The following is a 19,626-nucleotide window of genomic DNA, read 5'->3' as shown; positions in this document are numbered from 1 at the left end:
AGTCCAGCCAGAAGGCAGAAGGTTTGGTCTGTGCTGTCCTGGGGCAGGACTTCCTCCTTAGTAGGGCTGCCACCTGGCTGTGTTTTTTGAACTACCTCGTCTGTACGTTTAATTCCAGGCTGGTAAAAATATTGAGAAAAGCTGTGAAATTCAGGTTCTAAGAAAGGAGGCAACCCCAATCTTATACACACTGCGCTGACACTTACAAAGGGTATTCCTGGTGCAGCAGGGAAATGTGCCCCCTGGAGACATCTTGCAGTCACTATGTGGACAAGCAAGAGCACTGGAGCTCTGGAGCTCTCAGCTGATCACAGCAAGATGGAGTGCTTTCAGATGTTATTTGGAGTGAAAAAAAGAGCTGTGAGAAAGCTGTGTGATATTGTGAGAAAAGTCAATTAAAGAAGAACTAGTGGTAATGAAGCATTTGTAATTGAAAGGTTTCCTAATGTGTTTGAATCCATGAAAAGTGTAAAATGAAAGGTTTCCTATAAGAAATGTAAGTGTAGAAGTAAAAAGTGTAAAGAACTGCGCGTTCCCTGACCGGGAATCGAACCCGGGCCGCGGCGGTGAGAGCGCCGAATCCTAACCACTAGACCACCAGGGAGCAGGCACATGTCGTCCACCACCACCCAATATAGAAACAAGAACTGGTCAGCAGGCTACTCAGGATCCCATTTCCTATTACAGGAAAATTAAAGCAGACATGCAAGGACACACCATTTTCAGGCACAGCATGAAGAAAGAAATTGACTGCACCTCAAATGCACTCACAACTCTTCACACTTTACAGCTCTCCAAGACCTAGCACACCCTCATAAGACATCCCATCCTTCAGCAGTAATAGCACTTACACACTTAACTAGCAGGAAAATTCAGAAGTACAATTAAAGGGACGATCAGTGCTTCTTCTCAGAGCCCCGATAGGAGGGCAGCTCTTAGCTTTCCCAGGTCAACGCAGGCATCTCCAGCTCTACATGTGCAGGCTTTTACTTAAGGTGCTGGGACCTTCACCCCTCTTTTACAATGCTGTGTATAGAACTACGAGTCCCACAATGCAGTGTAACACATGACCTGCTGTCGATAGTCATGGAAGAACCTCGGAACTAGAAAAGCTCTGATGAGATTAGTGGGTGGGCACGTCCGGGTCACTGCTTGTTTTCCTTTCTCAGTGTGTCTGTAAATTATACAACTTTACACTTTATCTAAAGATAAAAGGTTTCACCTTCCTATAAAACAATTCCTCCTTCAGAGTGTGCCCCAACATTTCATTTACTTAGTGTGAGAAAACAAAATAGCTTAAATGCATTTTTTTTATCATGCAGTACTTTCCTTTTTATCTCATGAAAAATCCTTGATTCCACCTTTCCTTTTTCAAGGAAGTAGGCACGAAGTTTAAATGAAAAGGGAGAAATGGTTGTGAAAAAGAGTCTTAGGTCCAAATTGTGGGTGCTAGATTTTGAAAGGTACTTGATGGCATGAATAAATGTTTCGATTTGGAGGAGGTGTGTGGATGAAAGAAAAATGGGCGTACTCTGTAGTATGAGTGTGAGATTGTAAACGGTATTTGAAGTAAATATTGATTGCTGGTGCTCTGAAAATGTAGGTTTAAGCCTTTAAAAGAAGAGGCAGTTTCCAAGTGGGGGAATTGAACCCCAGTCTCCCAGGCAGGGACACTCTCCACTATACTAAGTAGGAAGAGATATTTTTGTGTGTGCTGAGCAGCTCCTTCTTCTGTCCAACCCGCCCTCTCTGTGCCAAGCGTCTGAGTTTTTCCATTTCTCACTTCCTTCCCACCCACACGGGGGGGCAGAGCTGGCTTAAGGATGCTGCAACTGTTGCACTCGCACTGCTCGCTCACATGCACGGGGGCACCCACCTCAGGGGGGGGGGGGGGCGCTCTGCTTAGTCTCAACTTAACATTTAATACAACCTGCTGCAGAGTTCCTTCCCTTTACAGATTTCAGGCAACAATCAAAATGGCAACACAACTCTTCTCATTAATCTTCCTGCCAGAGAGAGCTCAGATTTTTGCCTGCTAGCAGCAGGGCCGGCTGTAGCCCTGGTGGCTGGAAGACAGTCTTTTTTGGCACCCCACAACCCCCTTCACTCCATCACCACCTACTCGGATTCACTCACTGCCACCCGCCAAATGTGCCCCTCATCTATCCATAGCCCCTCTCACATAGATTAGATTTGTTTTAAAGAGCTGGATAGCTGCTTGACTATCCAGACAGCTGTCCACATTAGATATGGTTCTGTTCTTTGCATCAGGCACATGAACCCTCTACGCTATTTTATATCTAGTCAAAGCTGCCTCTGGACAAAACCACCAACTCTCTCCCTAGCAGGAACGGTAATCACAAGAGGTATCTTGGCATTTTATTTGCTTTCTGTAGTTTGGACACACAAGGAACTTTCCAGCATGAGCTTATAAATCGCAAGTTTCGTAAGTTATTGCTAAACACAGCGCCCCCCAAGGTCAGCAACTCCAATCCTGGTCAGCACCCGGTGCGGCCGCACTGCTCGCACCTCCCTAAACCCGGCCCTGAGTGGCAGTTTTGCATCGCCATGAAATTGTCATGCCGTTGAGGTCAGTGTGTGACGTGGCCAAGGCTATCCTATTTGAGGACTCCGGGAGAGACAGCTGCTCCCTTAATGAAGGAGTGGCCTTCTGACTGAAGTCACCTGAGGCAGGGGCCCACTGTCAGAGGCCTTATGGGGCAGGGACCCGCTGCAACTCCTGGCTTGCCCCATGCAACCCCTGGAGAACCCTAAATGACATCCATGTAAGTGCCTACTGTCGAGGTCAGCAAGGTCAGTGTGTGGCTCGGCCCAGGCTATCCTATCTGAGGTCTCCTGAAGGGACAGCTGCCACCTTAAAGAAGGAATGGCGTTCTGACTGGCGCCAACTGAGGTAGGGGCCCGCTGTCAGAGGCCATATGGGGGAGGGGCCCGCTGCGACATCTGGCTTGCCCCTTGCGACCCCTGGTGACCCCTAGGTGACGTCCATGCGAGCGCTTGCCGTGAAGGTTAGCGTGTGGCGCGGCCAAGGCTATCCTCCCGTGAGGCTCCTGAAGGGACAGCTGGCGCCTGAAGTAAGGAGTGGCCTTCTGACCGAAGTCACCTGAGGCAGGTGCCCGCCGTCAGAGGCCTTATGGGGCAGGGGCTAAAGGGACATTTTAAGTCCAGCCAGAAGGCAGAAGGTTTGGTCTGTGCTGTCCTGGGGCAGGACTTCCTCCTTAGTAGGGCTGCCACCTGGCTGTGTTTTTTGAACTACCTCGTCTGTACGTTTAATTCCAGGCTGGTAAAAATATTGAGAAAAGCTGTGAAATTCAGGTTCTAAGAAAGGAGGCAACCCCAATCTTATACACACTGCGCTGACACTTACAAAGGGTATTCCTGGTGCAGCAGGGAAATGTGCCCCCTGGAGACATCTTGCAGTCACTATGTGGACAAGCAAGAGCTCTGGAGCTCTCAGCTGATCACAGCAAGATGGAGTGCTTTCAGATGTTATTTGGAGTGAAAAAAAGAGCTGTGAGAAAGCTGTGTGATATTGTGAGAAAAGTCAATTAAAGAAGAACTAGTGGTAATGAAGCATTTGTAATTGAAAGGTTTCCTAATGTGTTTGAATCCATGAAAAGTGTAAAATGAAAGGTTTCCTATAAGAAATGTAAGTGTAGAAGTAAAAAGTGTAAGGAACTGCGCGTTCCCTGACCGGGAATCGAACCCGGGCCGCGGCGGTGAGAGCGCCGAATCCTAACCACTAGACCACCAGGGAGCAGGCACAGGTCGTTCACCACCACCCAATATAGAAACAAGAACTGGTCAGCAGGCTACTCAGGATCCCATTTCCTATTACAGGAAAATTAAAGCAGACATGCAAGGACACACCATTTTCAGGCACAGCATGAAGAAAGAAATTGACTGCACCTCAAATGCACTCACAACTCTTCACACTTTACAGCTCTCCAAGACCTAGCACACCCTCATAAGACATCCCATCCTTCAGCAGTAATAGCACTTACACACTTAACTAGCAGGAAAATTCAGAAGTACAATTAAAGGGACGATCAGTGCTTCTTCTCAGAGCCCCGATAGGAGGGCAGCTCTTAGCTTTCCCAGGTCAACGCAGGCATCTCCAGCTCTACATGTGCAGGCTTTTACTTAAGGTGCTGGGACCTTCACCCCTCTTTTACAATGCTGTGTATAGAACTACGAGTCCCACAATGCAGTGTAACACATGACCTGCTGTCGATAGTCATGGAAGAACCTCGGAACTAGAAAAGCTCTGATGAGATTAGTGGGTGGGCACGTCCGGGTCACTGCTTGTTTTCCTTTCTCAGTGAGTCTGTAAATTATACAACTTTACACTTTATCTAAAGATAAAAGGTTTCACCTTCCTATAAAACAATTCCTCCTTCAGAGTGTGCCCCAACATTTCATTTACTTAGTGTGAGAAAACAAAATAGCTTAAATGCATTTTTTTTATCATGCAGTACTTTCCTTTTTATCTCATGAAAAATCCTTGATTCCACCTTTCCTTTTTCAAGGAAGTAGGCACGAAGTTTAAATGAAAAGGGAGAAATGGTTGTGAAAAAGAGTCTTAGGTCCAAATTGTGGGTGCTAGATTTTGAAAGGTACTTGATGGCATGAATAAATGTTTCGATTTGGAGGAGGTGTGTGGATGAAAGAAAAATGGGCGTACTCTGTAGTATGAGTGTGAGATTGTAAACGGTATTTGAAGTAAATATTGATTGCTGGTGCTCTGAAAATGTAGGTTTAAGCCTTTAAAAGAAGAGGCAGTTTCCAAGTGGGGGAATTGAACCCCAGTCTCCCAGGCAGGGACACTCTCCACTATACTAAGTAGGAAGAGATATTTTTGTGTGTGCTGAGCAGCTCCTTCTTCTGTCCAACCCGCCCTCTCTGTGCCAAGCGTCTGAGTTTTTCCATTTCTCACTTCCTTCCCACCCACACGGGGGGGCAGAGCTGGCTTAAGGATGCTGCAACTGTTGCACTCGCACTGCTCGCTCACATGCACGGGGGCACCCACCTCAGGGGGGGGGGGGGGCGCTCTGCTTAGTCTCAACTTAACATTTAATACAACCTGCTGCAGAGTTCCTTCCCTTTACAGATTTCAGGCAACAATCAAAATGGCAACACAACTCTTCTCATTAATCTTCCTGCCAGAGAGAGCCCAGATTTTTGCCTGCTAGCAGCAGGGCCGGCTGTAGCCCTGGTGGCTGGAAGACAGTCTTTTTTGGCACCCCCCAACCCCCTTCACTCCATCACCACCTACTCGGATTCACTCACTGCCACCCGCCAAATGTGCCCCTCATCTATCCATAGCCCCTCTCACATAGATTAGATTTGTTTTAAAGAGCTGGATAGCTGCTTGACTATCCAGACAGCTCTCCACATTAGATATGGTTCTGTTCTTTGCGTCAGGCACATGAACCCTCTACGCTATTTTATATCTAGTCAAAGCTGCCTCTGGACAAAACCACCAACTCTCTCCCTAGCAGGAACGGTAATCACAAGAGGTATCTTGGCATTTTATTTGCTTTCTGTAGTTTGGACACACAAGGAACTTTCCAGCATGAGCTTTTAAATCGCAAGTTTCGTAAGTTATTGCTAAACACAGCGCCCCCCGAGGTCAGCAACTCCAATCCTGGTCAGCACCCGGTGCGGCCGCACTGCTCGCACCTCCCTAAACCCGGCCCTGAGTGGCAGTTTTGCATCGCCATGAAATTGTCATGCCGTTGAGGTCAGTGTGTGACGTGGCCAAGGCTATCCTATTTGAGGACTCCGGGAGAGACAGCTGCTCCCTTAATGAAGGAGTGGCCTTCTGACTGAAGTCACCTGAGGCAGGGGCCCACTGTCAGAGGCCTTATGGGGCAGGGACCCGCTGCAACTCCTGGCTTGCCCCATGCAACCCCTGGAGAACCCTAAATGACATCCATGTAAGTGCCTACTGTCGAGGTCAGCAAGGTCAGTGTGTGGCTCGGCCCAGGCTATCCTATCTGAGGTCTCCTGAAGGGACAGCTGCCACCTTAAAGAAGGAGTGGCGTTCTGACTGGCGCCAACTGAGGTAGGGGCCCGCTGTCAGAGGCCATATGGGGGAGGGGCCCGCTGCGACATCTGGCTTGCCCCTTGCGACCCCTGGTGACCCCTAGGTGACATCCATGCGAGCGCTTGCCGTCAAGGTCAGCGTGTGGCGCGGCCAAGGCTATCCTCCCCTGAGGCTCCTGAAGGGACAGCTGGCGCCTGAAGTAAGGAGTGGCCTTCTGACCGAAGTCACCTGAGGCAGGTGCCCGCCGTCAGAGGCCTTATGGGGCAGGGGCTAAAGGGACATTTTAAGTCCAGCCAGAAGGCAGAAGGTTTGGTCTGTGCTGTCCTGGGGCAGGACTTCCTCCTTAGTAGGGCTGCCACCTGGCTGTGTTTTTTGAACTACCTCGTCTGTACGTTTAATTCCAGGCTGGTAAAAATATTGAGAAAAGCTGTGAAATTCAGGTTCTAAGAAAGGAGGCAACTCCAATCTTATACACACTGCGCTGACACTTACAAAGGGTATTCCTGGTGCAGCAGGGAAATGTGCCCCCTGGAGACATCTTGCAGTCACTATGTGGACAAGCAAGAGCTCTGGAGCTCTCAGCTGATCACAGCAAGATGGAGTGCTTTCAGATGTTATTTGGAGTGAAAAAAAGAGCTGTGAGAAAGCTGTGTGATATTGTGAGAAAAGTCAATTAAAGAAGAACTAGTGGTAATGAAGCATTTGTAATTGAAAGGTTTCCTAATGTGTTTGAATCCATGAAAAGTGTAAAATGAAAGGTTTCCTATAAGAAATGTAAGTGTAGAAGTAAAAAGTGTAAGGAACTTCGCGTTCCCTGACCGGGAATCGAACCCGGGCCGCGGCGGTGAGAGCGCCGAATCCTAACCACTAGACCACCAGGGAGCAGGCACAGGTCGTCCACCACCACCCAATATAGAAACAAGAACTGGTCAGCAGGCTACTCAGGATCCCATTTCCTATTACAGGAAAATTAAAGCAGACATGCAAGGACACACCATTTTCAGGCACAGCATGAAGAAAGAAATTGACTGCACCTCAAATGCACTCACAACTCTTCACACTTTACAGCTCTCCAAGACCTAGCACACCCTCATAAGACATCCCATCCTTCAGCAGTAATAGCACTTACACACTTAACTAGCAGGAAAATTCAGAAGTACAATTAAAGGGACGATCAGTGCTTCTTCTCAGAGCCCCGATAGGAGGGCAGCTCTTAGCTTTCCCAGGTCAACGCAGGCATCTCCAGCTCTACATGTGCAGGCTTTTACTTAAGGTGCTGGGACCTGCACTCCTCTTTTACAATGCTGTGTATAGAACTACGAGTCCCACAATGCAGTGTAACACATGACCTGCTGTCGATAGTCATGGAAGAACCTCGGAACTAGAAAAGCTCTGATGAGATTAGTGGGTGGGCACGTCCGGGTCACTGCTTGTTTTCCTTTCTCAGTGTGTCTGTAAATTATACAACTTTACACTTTATCTAAAGATAAAAGGTTTCACCTTCCTATAAAACAATTCCTCCTTCAGAGTGTGCCCCAACATTTCATTTACTTAGTGTGAGAAAACAAAATAGCTTAAATGCATTTTTTTTATCATGCAGTACTTTCCTTTTTATCTCATGAAAAATCCTTGATTCCACCTTTCCTTTTTCAAGGAAATAGGCAGGAAGTTTAAATGAAAAGGGAGAAATGGTTGTGAAAAAGAGTCTTAGGTCCAAATTGTGGGTGCTAGATTTTGAAAGGTACTTGATGGCATGAATAAATGTTTCGATTTGGAGGAGGTGTGTGGATGAAAGAAAAATGGGCGTACTCTGTAGTATGAGTGTGAGATTGTAAACGGTATTTGAAGTAAATATTGATTGCTGGTGCTCTGAAAATGTAGGTTTAAGCCTTTAAAAGAAGAGGCAGTTTCCCAGTTGGGGAATTGAACCCCAGTCTCCCAGGTCCCAGGCAGGGACACTCTCCACTATACTAAGTAGGAAGAGATATTTTTGTGCGTGCTGAGCAGCTCCTTCTTCTGTCCAACCCGCCCTCTCTGTGCCAAGCGTCTGAGTTTTTCCATTTCTCACTTCCTTCCCACCCACACGGGGGGGCAGAGCTGGCTTAAGGATGCTGCAACTGTTGCACTCGCACTGCTCGCTCACATGCACGGGGGCACCCACCTCAGGGGGGGGGGGCGCTCTGCTTAGTCTCAATTTAACATTTAATACAACCTGCTGCAGAGTTCCTTCCCTTTACAGATTTCAGGCAACAATCAAAATGGCAACACAACTCTTCTCATTAATCTTCCTGCCAGAGAGAGCTCAGATTTTTGCCTGCTAGCAGCAGGGCCGGCTGTAGCCCTGGTGGCTGGAAGACAGTCTTTTTTGGCACCCCCCAACCCCCTTCACTCCATCACCACCTACTCGGATTCACTCACTGCCACCCGCCAAATGTGCCCCTCATCTATCCATAGCCCCTCTCACGTAGATTAGATTTGTTTTAAAGAGCTGGATAGCTGCTTGACTATCCAGACAGCTGTCCACATTAGATATGGTTCTGTTCTTTGCGTCAGGCACATGAACCCTCTACGCTATTTTATATCTAGTCAAAGCTGCCTCTGGACAAAACCACCAACTCTCTCCCTAGCAGGAACGGTAATCACAAGAGGTATCTTGGCATTTTATTTGCTTTCTGTAGTTTGGACACACAAGGAACTTTCCAGCATGAGCTTTTAAATCGCAAGTTTCGTAAGTTATTGCTAAACACAGCGCCCCCCGAGGTCAGCAACTCCAATCCTGGTCAGCACCCGGTGCGGCCGCACTGCTCGCACCTCCCTAAACCCGGCCCTGAGTGGCAGTTTTGCATCGCCATGAAATTGTCATGCCGTTGAGGTCAGTGTGTGACGTGGCCAAGGCTATCCTATTTGAGGACTCCGGGAGAGACAGCTGCTCCCTTAATGAAGGAGTGGCCTTCTGACTGAAGTCACCTGAGGCAGGGGCCCACTGTCAGAGGCCTTATGGGGCAGGGACCCGCTGCAACTCCTGGCTTGCCCCATGCAACCCCTGGAGAACCCTAAATGACATCCATGTAAGTGCCTACTGTCGAGGTCAGCAAGGTCAGTGTGTGGCTCGGCCCAGGCTATCCTATCTGAGGTCTCCTGAAGGGACAGCTGCCACCTTAAAGAAGGAGTGGCGTTCTGACTGGCGCCAACTGAGGTAGGGGCCCGCTGTCAGAGGCCATATGGGGGAGGGGCCCGCTGCGACATCTGGCTTGCCCCTTGCGACCCCTGGTGACCCCTAGGTGACATCCATGTGAGCGCTTGCCGTGAAGGTTAGCGTGTGGCGCGGCCAAGGCTATCCTCCCGTGAGGCTCCTGAAGGGACAGCTGGCGCCTGAAGTAAGGAGTGGCCTTCTGACCGAAGTCACCTGAGGCAGGTGCCCGCCGTCAGAGGCCTTATGGGGCAGGGGCTAAAGGGACATTTTAAGTCCAGCCAGAAGGCAGAAGGTTTGGTCTGTGCTGTCCTGGGGCAGGACTTCCTCCTTAGTAGGGCTGCCACCTGGCTGTGTTTTTTGAACTACCTCGTCTGTACGTTTAATTCCAGGCTGGTAAAAATATTGAGAAAAGCTGTGAAATTCAGGTTCTAAGAAAGGAGGCAACCCCAATCTTATACACACTGCGCTGACACTTACAAAGGGTATTCCTGGTGCAGCAGGGAAATGTGCCCCCTGGAGACATCTTGCAGTCACTATGTGGACAAGCAAGAGCACTGGAGCTCTGGAGCTCTCAGCTGATCACAGCAAGATGGAGTGCTTTCAGATGTTATTTGGAGTGAAAAAAAGAGCTGTGAGAAAGCTGTGTGATATTGTGAGAAAAGTCAATTAAAGAAGAACTAGTGGTAATGAAGCATTTGTAATTGAAAGGTTTCCTAATGTGTTTGAATCCATGAAAAGTGTAAAATGAAAGGTTTCCTATAAGAAATGTAAGTGTAGAAGTAAAAAGTGTAAAGAACTGCGCGTTCCCTGACCGGGAATCGAACCCGGGCCGCGGCGGTGAGAGCGCCGAATCCTAACCACTAGACCACCAGGGAGCAGGCACATGTCGTCCACCACCACCCAATATAGAAACAAGAACTGGTCAGCAGGCTACTCAGGATCCCATTTCCTATTACAGGAAAATTAAAGCAGACATGCAAGGACACACCATTTTCAGGCACAGCATGAAGAAAGAAATTGACTGCACCTCAAATGCACTCACAACTCTTCACACTTTACAGCTCTCCAAGACCTAGCACACCCTCATAAGACATCCCATCCTTCAGCAGTAATAGCACTTACACACTTAACTAGCAGGAAAATTCAGAAGTACAATTAAAGGGACGATCAGTGCTTCTTCTCAGAGCCCCGATAGGAGGGCAGCTCTTAGCTTTCCCAGGTCAACGCAGGCATCTCCAGCTCTACATGTGCAGGCTTTTACTTAAGGTGCTGGGACCTTCACCCGTCTTTTACAATGCTGTGTATAGAACTACGAGTCCCACAATGCAGTGTAACACATGACCTGCTGTCGATAGTCATGGAAGAACCTCGGAACTAGAAAAGCTCTGATGAGATTAGTGGGTGGGCACGTCCGGGTCACTGCTTGTTTTCCTTTCTCAGTGTGTCTGTAAATTATACAACTTTACACTTTATCTAAAGATAAAAGGTTTCACCTTCCTATAAAACAATTCCTCCTTCAGAGTGTGCCCCAACATTTCATTTACTTAGTGTGAGAAAACAAAATAGCTTAAATGCATTTTTTTTATCATGCAGTACTTTCCTTTTTATCTCTTGAAAAATCCTTGATTCCACCTTTCCTTTTTCAAGGAAGTAGGCACGAAGTTTAAATGAAAAGGGAGAAATGGTTGTGAAAAAGAGTCTTAGGTCCAAATTGTGGGTGCTAGATTTTGAAAGGTACTTGATGGCATGAATAAATGTTTCGATTTGGAGGAGGTGTGTGGATGAAAGAAAAATGGGCGTACTCTGTAGTATGAGTGTGAGATTGTAAACGGTATTTGAAGTAAATATTGATTGCTGGTGCTCTGAAAATGTAGGTTTAAGCCTTTAAAAGAAGAGGCAGTTTCCAAGTGGGGGAATTGAACCCCAGTCTCCCAGGCAGGGACACTCTCCACTATACTAAGTAGGAAGAGATATTTTTGTGTGTGCTGAGCAGCTCCTTCTTCTGTCCAACCCGCCCTCTCTGTGCCAAGCGTCTGAGTTTTTCCATTTCTCACTTCCTTCCCACCCACACGGGGGGCAGAGCTGGCTTAAGGATGCTGCAACTGTTGCACTCGCACTGCTCGCTCACATGCACGGGGGCACCCACCTCAGGGGGGGGGGGGGGCGCTCTGCTTAGTCTCAACTTAACATTTAATACAACCTGCTGCAGAGTTCCTTCCCTTTACAGATTTCAGGCAACAATCAAAATGGCAACACAACTCTTCTCATTAATCTTCCTGCCAGAGAGAGCCCAGATTTTTGCCTGCTAGCAGCAGGGCCGGCTGTAGCCCTGGTGGCTGGAAGACAGTCTTTTTTGGCACCCCCCCAACCCCCTTCACTCCATCACCACCTACTCGGATTCACTCACTGCCACCCGCCAAATGTGCCCCTCATCTATCCATAGCCCCTCTCACATAGATTAGATTTGTTTTAAAGAGCTGGATAGCTGCTTGACTATCCAGACAGCTCTCCACATTAGATATGGTTCTGTTCTTTGCGTCAGGCACATGAACCCTCTACGCTATTTTATATCTAGTCAAAGCTGCCTCTGGACAAAACCACCAACTCTCTCCCTAGCAGGAACGGTAATCACAAGAGGTATCTTGGCATTTTATTTGCTTTCTGTAGTTTGGACACACAAGGAACTTTCCAGCATGAGCTTTTAAATCGCAAGTTTCGTAAGTTATTGCTAAACACAGCGCCCCCCGAGGTCAGCAACTCCAATCCTGGTCAGCACCCGGTGCGGCCGCACTGCTCGCACCTCCCTAAACCCGGCCCTGAGTGGCAGTTTTGCATCGCCATGAAATTGTCATGCCGTTGAGGTCAGTGTGTGACGTGGCCAAGGCTATCCTATTTGAGGACTCCGGGAGAGACAGCTGCTCCCTTAATGAAGGAGTGGCCTTCTGACTGAAGTCACCTGAGGCAGGGGCCCACTGTCAGAGGCCTTATGGGGCAGGGACCCGCTGCAACTCCTGGGTTGCCCCATGCAACCCCTGGAGAACCCTAAATGACATCCATGTAAGTGCCTACTGTCGAGGTCAGCAAGGTCAGTGTGTGGCTCGGCCCAGGCTATCCTATCTGAGGTCTCCTGAAGGGACAGCTGCCACCTTAAAGAAGGAGTGGCGTTCTGACTGGCGCCAACTGAGGTAGGGGCCCGCTGTCAGAGGCCATATGGGGGAGGGGCCCGCTGCGACATCTGGCTTGCCCCTTGCGACCCCTGGTGACCCCTAGGTGACATCCATGCGAGCGCTTGCCGTCAAGGTCAGCGTGTGGCGCGGCCAAGGCTATCCTCCCCTGAGGCTCCTGAAGGGACAGCTGGCGCCTGAAGTAAGGAGTGGCCTTCTGACCGAAGTCACCTGAGGCAGGTGCCCGCCGTCAGAGGCCTTATGGGGCAGGGGCTAAAGGGACATTTTAAGTCCAGCCAGAAGGCAGAAGGTTTGGTCTGTGCTGTCCTGGGGCAGGACTTCCTCCTTAGTAGGGCTGCCACCTGGCTGTGTTTTTTGAACTACCTCGTCTGTACGTTTAATTCCAGGCTGGTAAAAATATTGAGAAAAGCTGTGAAATTCAGGTTCTAAGAAAGGAGGCAACCCCAATCTTATACACACTGCGCTGACACTTACAAAGGGTATTCCTGGTGCAGCAGGGAAATGTGCCCCCTGGAGACATCTTGCAGTCACTATGTGGACAAGCAAGAGCTCTGGAGCTCTGGAGCTCTCAGCTGATCACAGCAAGATGGAGTGCTTTCAGATGTTATTTGGAGTGAAAAAAAGAGCTGTGAGAAAGCTGTGTGATATTGTGAGAAAAGTCAATTAAAGAAGAACTAGTGGTAATGAAGCATTTGTAATTGAAAGGTTTCCTAATGTGTTTGAATCCATGAAAAGTGTAAAATGAAAGGTTTCCTATAAGAAATGTAAGTGTAGAAGTAAAAAGTGTAAGGAACTTCGCGTTCCCTGACCGGGAATCGTACCTGGGCCGCGGCGGTGAGAGCGCCGAATCCTAACCACTAGACCACCAGGGAGCAGGCACAGGTCGTCCACCACCACCCAATATAGAAACAAGAACTGGTCAGCAGGCTACTCAGGATCCCATTTCCTATTACAGGAAAATTAAAGCAGACATGCAAGGACACACCATTTTCAGGCACAGCATGAAGAAAGAAATTGACTGCACCTCAAATGCACTCACAACTCTTCACACTTTACAGCTCTCCAAGACCTAGCACACCCTCATAAGACATCCCATCCTTCAGCAGTAATAGCACTTACACACTTAACTAGCAGGAAAATTCAGAAGTACAATTAAAGGGACGATCAGTGCTTCTTCTCAGAGCCCCGATAGGAGGGCAGCTCTTAGCTTTCCCAGGTCAACGCAGGCATCTCCAGCTCTACATGTGCAGGCTTTTACTTAAGGTGCTGGGACCTGCACTCCTCTTTTACAATGCTGTGTATAGAACTACGAGTCCCACAATGCAGTGTAACACATGACCTGCTGTCGATAGTCATGGAAGAACCTCGCAACTAGAAAAGCTCTGATGAGATTAGTGGGTGGGCACGTCCGGGTCACTGCTTGTTTTCCTTTCTCAGTGTGTCTGTAAATTATACAACTTTACACTTTATCTAAAGATAAAAGGTTTCACCTTCCTATAAAACAATTCCTCCTTCAGAGTGTGCCCCAACATTTCATTTACTTAGTGTGAGAAAACAAAATAGCTTAAATGCATTTTTTTTATCATGCAGTACTTTCCTTTTTATCTCATGAAAAATCCTTGATTCCACCTTTCCTTTTTCAAGGAAGTAGGCAGGAAGTTTAAATGAAAAGGGAGAAATGGTTGTGAAAAAGAGTCTTAGGTCCAAATTGTGGGTGCTAGATTTTGAAAGGTACTTGATGGCATGAATAAATGTTTCGATTTGGAGGAGGTGTGTGGATGAAAGAAAAATGGGCGTACTCTGTAGTATGAGTGTGAGATTGTAAACGGTATTTGAAGTAAATATTGATTGCTGGTGCTCTGAAAATGTAGGTTTAAGCCTTTAAAAGAAGAGGCAGTTTCCCAGTTGGGGAATTGAACCCCAGTCTCCCAGGTCCCAGGCAGGGACACTCTCCACTATACTAAGTAGGAAGAGATATTTTTGTGTGTGCTGAGCAGCTCCTTCTTCTGTCCAACCCGCCCTCTCTGTGCCAAGCGTCTGAGTTTTTCCATTTCTCACTTCCTTCCCACCCACACGGGGGGGCAGAGCTGGCTTAAGGATGCTGCAACTGTTGCACTCGCACTGCTCGCTCACATGCACGGGGGCACCTACCTCAGGGGGGGGGGGGGGCGCTCTGCTTAGTCTCAACTTAACATTTAATACAACCTGCTGCAGAGTTCCTTCCCTTTACAGATTTCAGGCAACAATCAAAATGGCAACACAACTCTTCTCATTAATCTTCCTGCCAGAGAGAGCCCAGATTTTTGCCTGCTAGCAGCAGGGCCGGCTGTAGCCCTGGTGGCTGGAAGACAGTCTTTTTTGGCACCCCCCAACCCCCTTCACTCCATCACCACCTACTCGGATTCACTCACTGCCACCCGCCAAATGTGCCCCTCATCTATCCATAGCCCCTCTCACATAGATTAGATTTGTTTTAAAGAGCTGGATAGCTGCTTGACTATCCAGACAGCTGTCCACATTAGATATGGTTCTGTTCTTTGCGTCAGGCACATGAACCCTCTACGCTATTTTATATCTAGTCAAAGCTGCCTCTGGACAAAACCACCAACTCTCTCCCTAGCAGGAACGGTAATCACAAGAGGTATCTTGGCATTTTATTTGCTTTCTGTAGTTTGGACACACAAGGAACTTTCCAGCATGAGCTTTTAAATCGCAAGTTTCGTAAGTTATTGCTAAACACAGCGCCCCCCGAGGTCAGCAACTCCAATCCTGGTCAGCACCCGGTGCGGCCGCACTGCTCGCACCTCCCTAAACCCGGCCCTGAGTGGCAGTTTTGCATCGCCATGAAATTGTCATGCCGTTGAGGTCAGTGTGTGACGTGGCCAAGGCTATCCTATTTGAGGACTCCGGGAGAGACAGCTGCTCCCTTAATGAAGGAGTGGCCTTCTGAATGAAGTCACCTGAGGCAGGGGCCCACTGTCAGAGGCCTTATGGGGCAGGGACCCGCTGCAACTCCTGGGTTGCCCCATGCAACCCCTGGAGAACCCTAAATGACATCCATGTAAGTGCCTACTGTCGAGGTCAGCAAGGTCAGTGTGTGGCTCGGCCCAGGCTATCCTATCTGAGGTCTCCTGAAGGGACAGCTGCCACCTTAAAGAAGGAGTGGCGTTCTGACTGGCGCCAACTGAGGTAGGGGCCCGCTGTCAGAGGCCATATGGGGGAGGGGCCCGCTGCGACATCTGGCTTGCCCCTTGCGACCCCTGGTGACCCCTAGGTGACATCCATGCGAGCGCTTGCCGTCAAGGTCAGCGTGTGGCACGGCCAAGGCTATCCTCCCCTGAGGCTCCTGAAGGGACAGCTGGCGCCTGAAGTAAGGAGTGGCCTTCTGACCGAAGTCACCTGAGGCAGGTGCCCGCCGTCAGAGGCCTTATGGGGCAGGGGCTAAAGGGACATTTTAAGTCCAGCCAGAAGGCAGAAGGTTTGGTCTGTGCTGTCCTGGGGCAGGACTTCCTCCTTAGTAGGGCTGCCACCTGGCTGTGTTTTTTGAACTACCTCGTCTGTACGTTTAATTCCAGGCTGGTAAAAATATTGAGAAAAGCTGTGAAATTCAGGTTCTAAGAAAGGAGGCAACCCCAATCTTATACACACTGCGCTGACACTTACAAAGGGTATTCCTGGTGCAGCAGGGAAATGTGCCCCCTGGAGACATCTTGCAGTCACTATGTGGACAATCAAGAGCTCTGGAGCTCTGGAGCTCTCAGCTGATCACAGCAAGATGGAGTGCTTTCAGATGTTATTTGGAGTGAAAAAAAGAGCTGTGAGAAAGCTGTGTGATATTGTGAGAAAAGTCAATTAAAGAAGAACTAGTGGTAATGAAGCATTTGTAATTGAAAGGTTTCCTAATGTGTTTGAATCCATGAAAAGTGTAAAATGAAAGGTTTCCTATAAGAAATGTAAGTGTAGAAGTAAAAAGTGTAAGGAACTTCGCGTTCCCTGACTGGGAATCGAACACGGGCCGCGGCGGTGAGAGCGCCGAATCCTAACCACTAGACCACCAGGGAGCAGGCACAGGTTGTCCACCACCACCCAATATAGAAACAAGAACTGGTCAGCAGGCTACTCAGGATCCCATTTCCTATTACAGGAAAATTAAAGCAGACATGCAAGGACACACCATTTTCAAGCACAGCATGAAGAAAGAAATTGACTGCACCTCAAATGCACTCACAACTCTTCACACTTTACAGCTCTCCAAGACCTAGCACACCCTCATAAGACATCCCATCCTTCAGCAGTAATAGCACTTACACACTTAACTAGCAGGAAAATTCAGAAGTACAATTAAAGGGACGATCAGTGCTTCTTCTCAGAGCCCCGATAGGAGGGCAGCTCTTAGCTTTCCCAGGTCAACGCAGGCATCTCCAGCTCTACATGTGCAGGCTTTTACTTAAGGTGCTGGGACCTGCACTCCTCTTTTACAATGCTGTGTATAGAACTACGAGTCCCACAATGCAGTGTAACACATGACCTGCTGTCGATAGTCATGGAAGAACCTCGGAACTAGAAAAGCTCTGATGAGATTAGTGGGTGGGCACGTCCGGGTCACTGCTTGTTTTCCTTTCTCAGTGTGTCTGTAAATTATACAACTTTACACTTTATCTAAAGATAAAAGGTTTCACCTTCCTATAAAACAATTCCTCCTTCAGAGTGTGCCCCAACATTTCATTTACTTAGTGTGAGAAAACAAAATAGCTTAAATGCATTTTTTTTATCATGCAGTACTTTCCTTTTTATCTCATGAAAAATCCTTGATTCCACCTTTCCTTTTTCAAGGAAGTAGGCAGGAAGTTTAAATGAAAAGGGAGAAATGGTTGTGAAAAAGAGTCTTAGGTCCAAATTGTGGGTGCTAGATTTTGAAAGGTACTTGATGGCATGAATAAATGTTTCGATTTGGAGGAGGTGTGTGGATGAAAGAAAAATGGGCGTACTCTGTAGCATGAGTGTGAGATTGTAAACGGTATTTGAAGTAAATATTGATTGCTGGTGCTCTGAAAATGTAGGTTTAAGCCTTTAAAAGAAGAGGCAGTTTCCCAGTTGGGGAATTGAACCCCAGTCTCCCAGGTCCCAGGCAGGGACTCTCTCCACTATACTAAGTAGGAAGGGATATTTTTATGTGTGCTGAGCAGCTTCTTCTTCTGTCCAAACCGCCCTCTCTGTGCCAAGCGTCTGAGTTTTTCCATTTCTCACTTCCTTCCCACCCACACGGGGGGGCAGAGCTGGCTTAAGGATGCTGCAACTGTTGCACTCGCACTGCTCGCTCACATGCACGGGGGCACCCACCTCAGGGGGGGGGGGGGGCGCTCTGCTTAGTCTCAACTTAACATTTAATACAACCTGCTGCAGAGTTCCTTCCCTTTACAGATTTCAGGCAACAATCAAAATGGCAACACAACTCTTCTCATTAATCTTCCTGCCAGAGAGAGCCCAGATTTTTGCCTGCTAGCAGCAGGGCCGGCTGTAGCCCTGGTGGCTGGAAGACAGTCTTTTTTGGCACCCCCCAACCCCCTTCACTCCATCACCACCTACTCGGATTCACTCACTGCCACCCGCCAAATGTGCCCCTCATCTATCCATAGCCCCTCTCACATAGATTAGATTTGTTTTAAAGAGCTGGATAGCTGCTTGACTATCCAGACAGCTCTCCACATTAGATATGGTTCTGTTCTTTGCGTCAGGCACATGAACCCTCTACGCTATTTTATATCTAGTCAAAGCTGCCTCTGGACAAAACCACCAACTCTCTCCCTAGCAGGAACGGTAATCACAAGAGGTATCTTGGCATTTTATTTGCTTTCTGTAGTTTGGACACACAAGGAACTTTCCAGCATGAGCTTTTAAATCGCAAGTTTCGAAAGTTATTGCTAAACACAGCGCCCCCCGAGGTCAGCAACTCCAATCCTGGTCAGCACCCGGTGCGGCCGCACTGCTCGCACCTCCCTAAACCCGGCCCTGAGTGGCAGTTTTGCATCGCCATGAAATTGTCATGCCGTTGAGGTCAGTGTGTGACGTGGCCAAGGCTATCCTATTTGAGGACTCCGGGAGAGACAGCTGCTCCCTTAATGAAGGAGTGGCCTTCTGACTGAAGTCACCTGAGGCAGGGGCCCACTGTCAGAGGCCTTATGGGGCAGGGACCCGCTGCAAATCCTGGCTTGCCCCATGCAACCCCTGGAGAACCCTAAATGACATCCATGTAAGTGCCTACTGTCGAGGTCAGCAAGGTCAGTGTGTGGCTCGGCCCAGGCTATCCTATCTGAGGTCTCCTGAAGTGACAGCTGCCACCTTAAAGAAGGAGTGGCGTTCTGACTGGCGCCAACTGAGGTAGGGGCCCGCTGTCAGAGGCCATATGGGGGAGGGGCCCGCTGCGACATCTGGCTTGCCCCTTGCGATCCCTGGTGACCCCTAGGTGACATCCATGCGAGCGCTTGCCGTCAAGGTCAGCGTGTGGCGCGGCCAAGGCTATCCTCCCCTGAGGCTCCTGAAGGGACAGCTGACGCCTGAAGTAAGGAGTGGCCTTCTGACCGAAGTCACCTGAGGCAGGTGCCCGCCGTCAGAGGCCTTATGGGGCAGGGGCTAAAGGGACATTTTAAGTCCAGCCAGAAGGCAGAAGGTTTGGTCTGTGCTGTCCTGGGGCAGGACTTCCTCCTTAGTAGGGCTGCCACCTGGCTGTGTTTTTTGAACTACCTCGTCTGTACGTTTAATTCCAGGCTGGTAAAAATATTGAGAAAAGCTGTGAAATTCAGGTTCTAAGAAAGGAGGCAACCCCAATCTTATACACACTGCGCTGACACTTACAAAGGGTATTCCTGGTGCAGCAGGGAAATGTGCCCCCTGGAGACATCTTGCAGTCACTATGTGGACAAGCAAGAGCTCTGGAGCTCTGGAGCTCTCAGCTGATCACAGCAAGATGGAGTGCTTTCAGATGTTATTTGGAGTGAAAAAAAGAGCTGTGAGAAAGCTGTGTGATATTGTGAGAAAAGTCAATTAAAGAAGAACTAGTGGTAATGAAGCATTTGTAATTGAAAGGTTTCCTAATGTGTTTGAATCCATGAAAAGTGTAAAATGAAAGGTTTCCTATAAGAAATGTAAGTGTAGAAGTAAAAAGTGTAAGGAACTTCGCG

At 48.5% G+C, this 19,626-nt stretch overlaps 6 non-coding genes across 6 annotated transcripts; all 6 read right to left on the bottom strand.

The window, feature by feature from the left end:
- Window positions 1–532: 532 nt before the first annotated feature.
- Window positions 533–604, bottom strand: TRNAE-CUC (transfer RNA glutamic acid (anticodon CUC)). The gene has a single exon. It is a non-coding gene; the product is annotated as a tRNA-Glu (tRNA).
- Window positions 605–3,706: 3,102 nt separating this feature from the next.
- Window positions 3,707–3,778, bottom strand: TRNAE-CUC (transfer RNA glutamic acid (anticodon CUC)). The gene has a single exon. It is a non-coding gene; the product is annotated as a tRNA-Glu (tRNA).
- A 3,102-nt stretch (window positions 3,779–6,880) lies between these two features.
- Window positions 6,881–6,952, bottom strand: TRNAE-CUC (transfer RNA glutamic acid (anticodon CUC)). The gene has a single exon. It is a non-coding gene; the product is annotated as a tRNA-Glu (tRNA).
- A 3,114-nt stretch (window positions 6,953–10,066) lies between these two features.
- On the bottom strand, window positions 10,067–10,138 carry TRNAE-CUC (transfer RNA glutamic acid (anticodon CUC)). Its single transcript has one exon. It is a non-coding gene; the product is annotated as a tRNA-Glu (tRNA).
- Window positions 10,139–13,248: 3,110 nt separating this feature from the next.
- On the bottom strand, window positions 13,249–13,320 carry TRNAE-CUC (transfer RNA glutamic acid (anticodon CUC)). Its single transcript has one exon. It is a non-coding gene; the product is annotated as a tRNA-Glu (tRNA).
- Window positions 13,321–16,437: 3,117 nt separating this feature from the next.
- On the bottom strand, window positions 16,438–16,509 carry TRNAE-CUC (transfer RNA glutamic acid (anticodon CUC)). Its single transcript has one exon. It is a non-coding gene; the product is annotated as a tRNA-Glu (tRNA).
- Window positions 16,510–19,626: the final 3,117 nt, after the last annotated feature.

This window comes from Pleurodeles waltl, unplaced genomic scaffold (genome assembly GCF_031143425.1).
Source record: "Pleurodeles waltl isolate 20211129_DDA unplaced genomic scaffold, aPleWal1.hap1.20221129 scaffold_86, whole genome shotgun sequence".
NCBI classification, from domain to species: Eukaryota; Metazoa; Chordata; class Amphibia; order Caudata; family Salamandridae; genus Pleurodeles; species Pleurodeles waltl.
The sequence above is the reverse complement of the archived record's forward strand: the minus strand, read 5'-3'. Positions and strand labels throughout refer to the sequence as shown.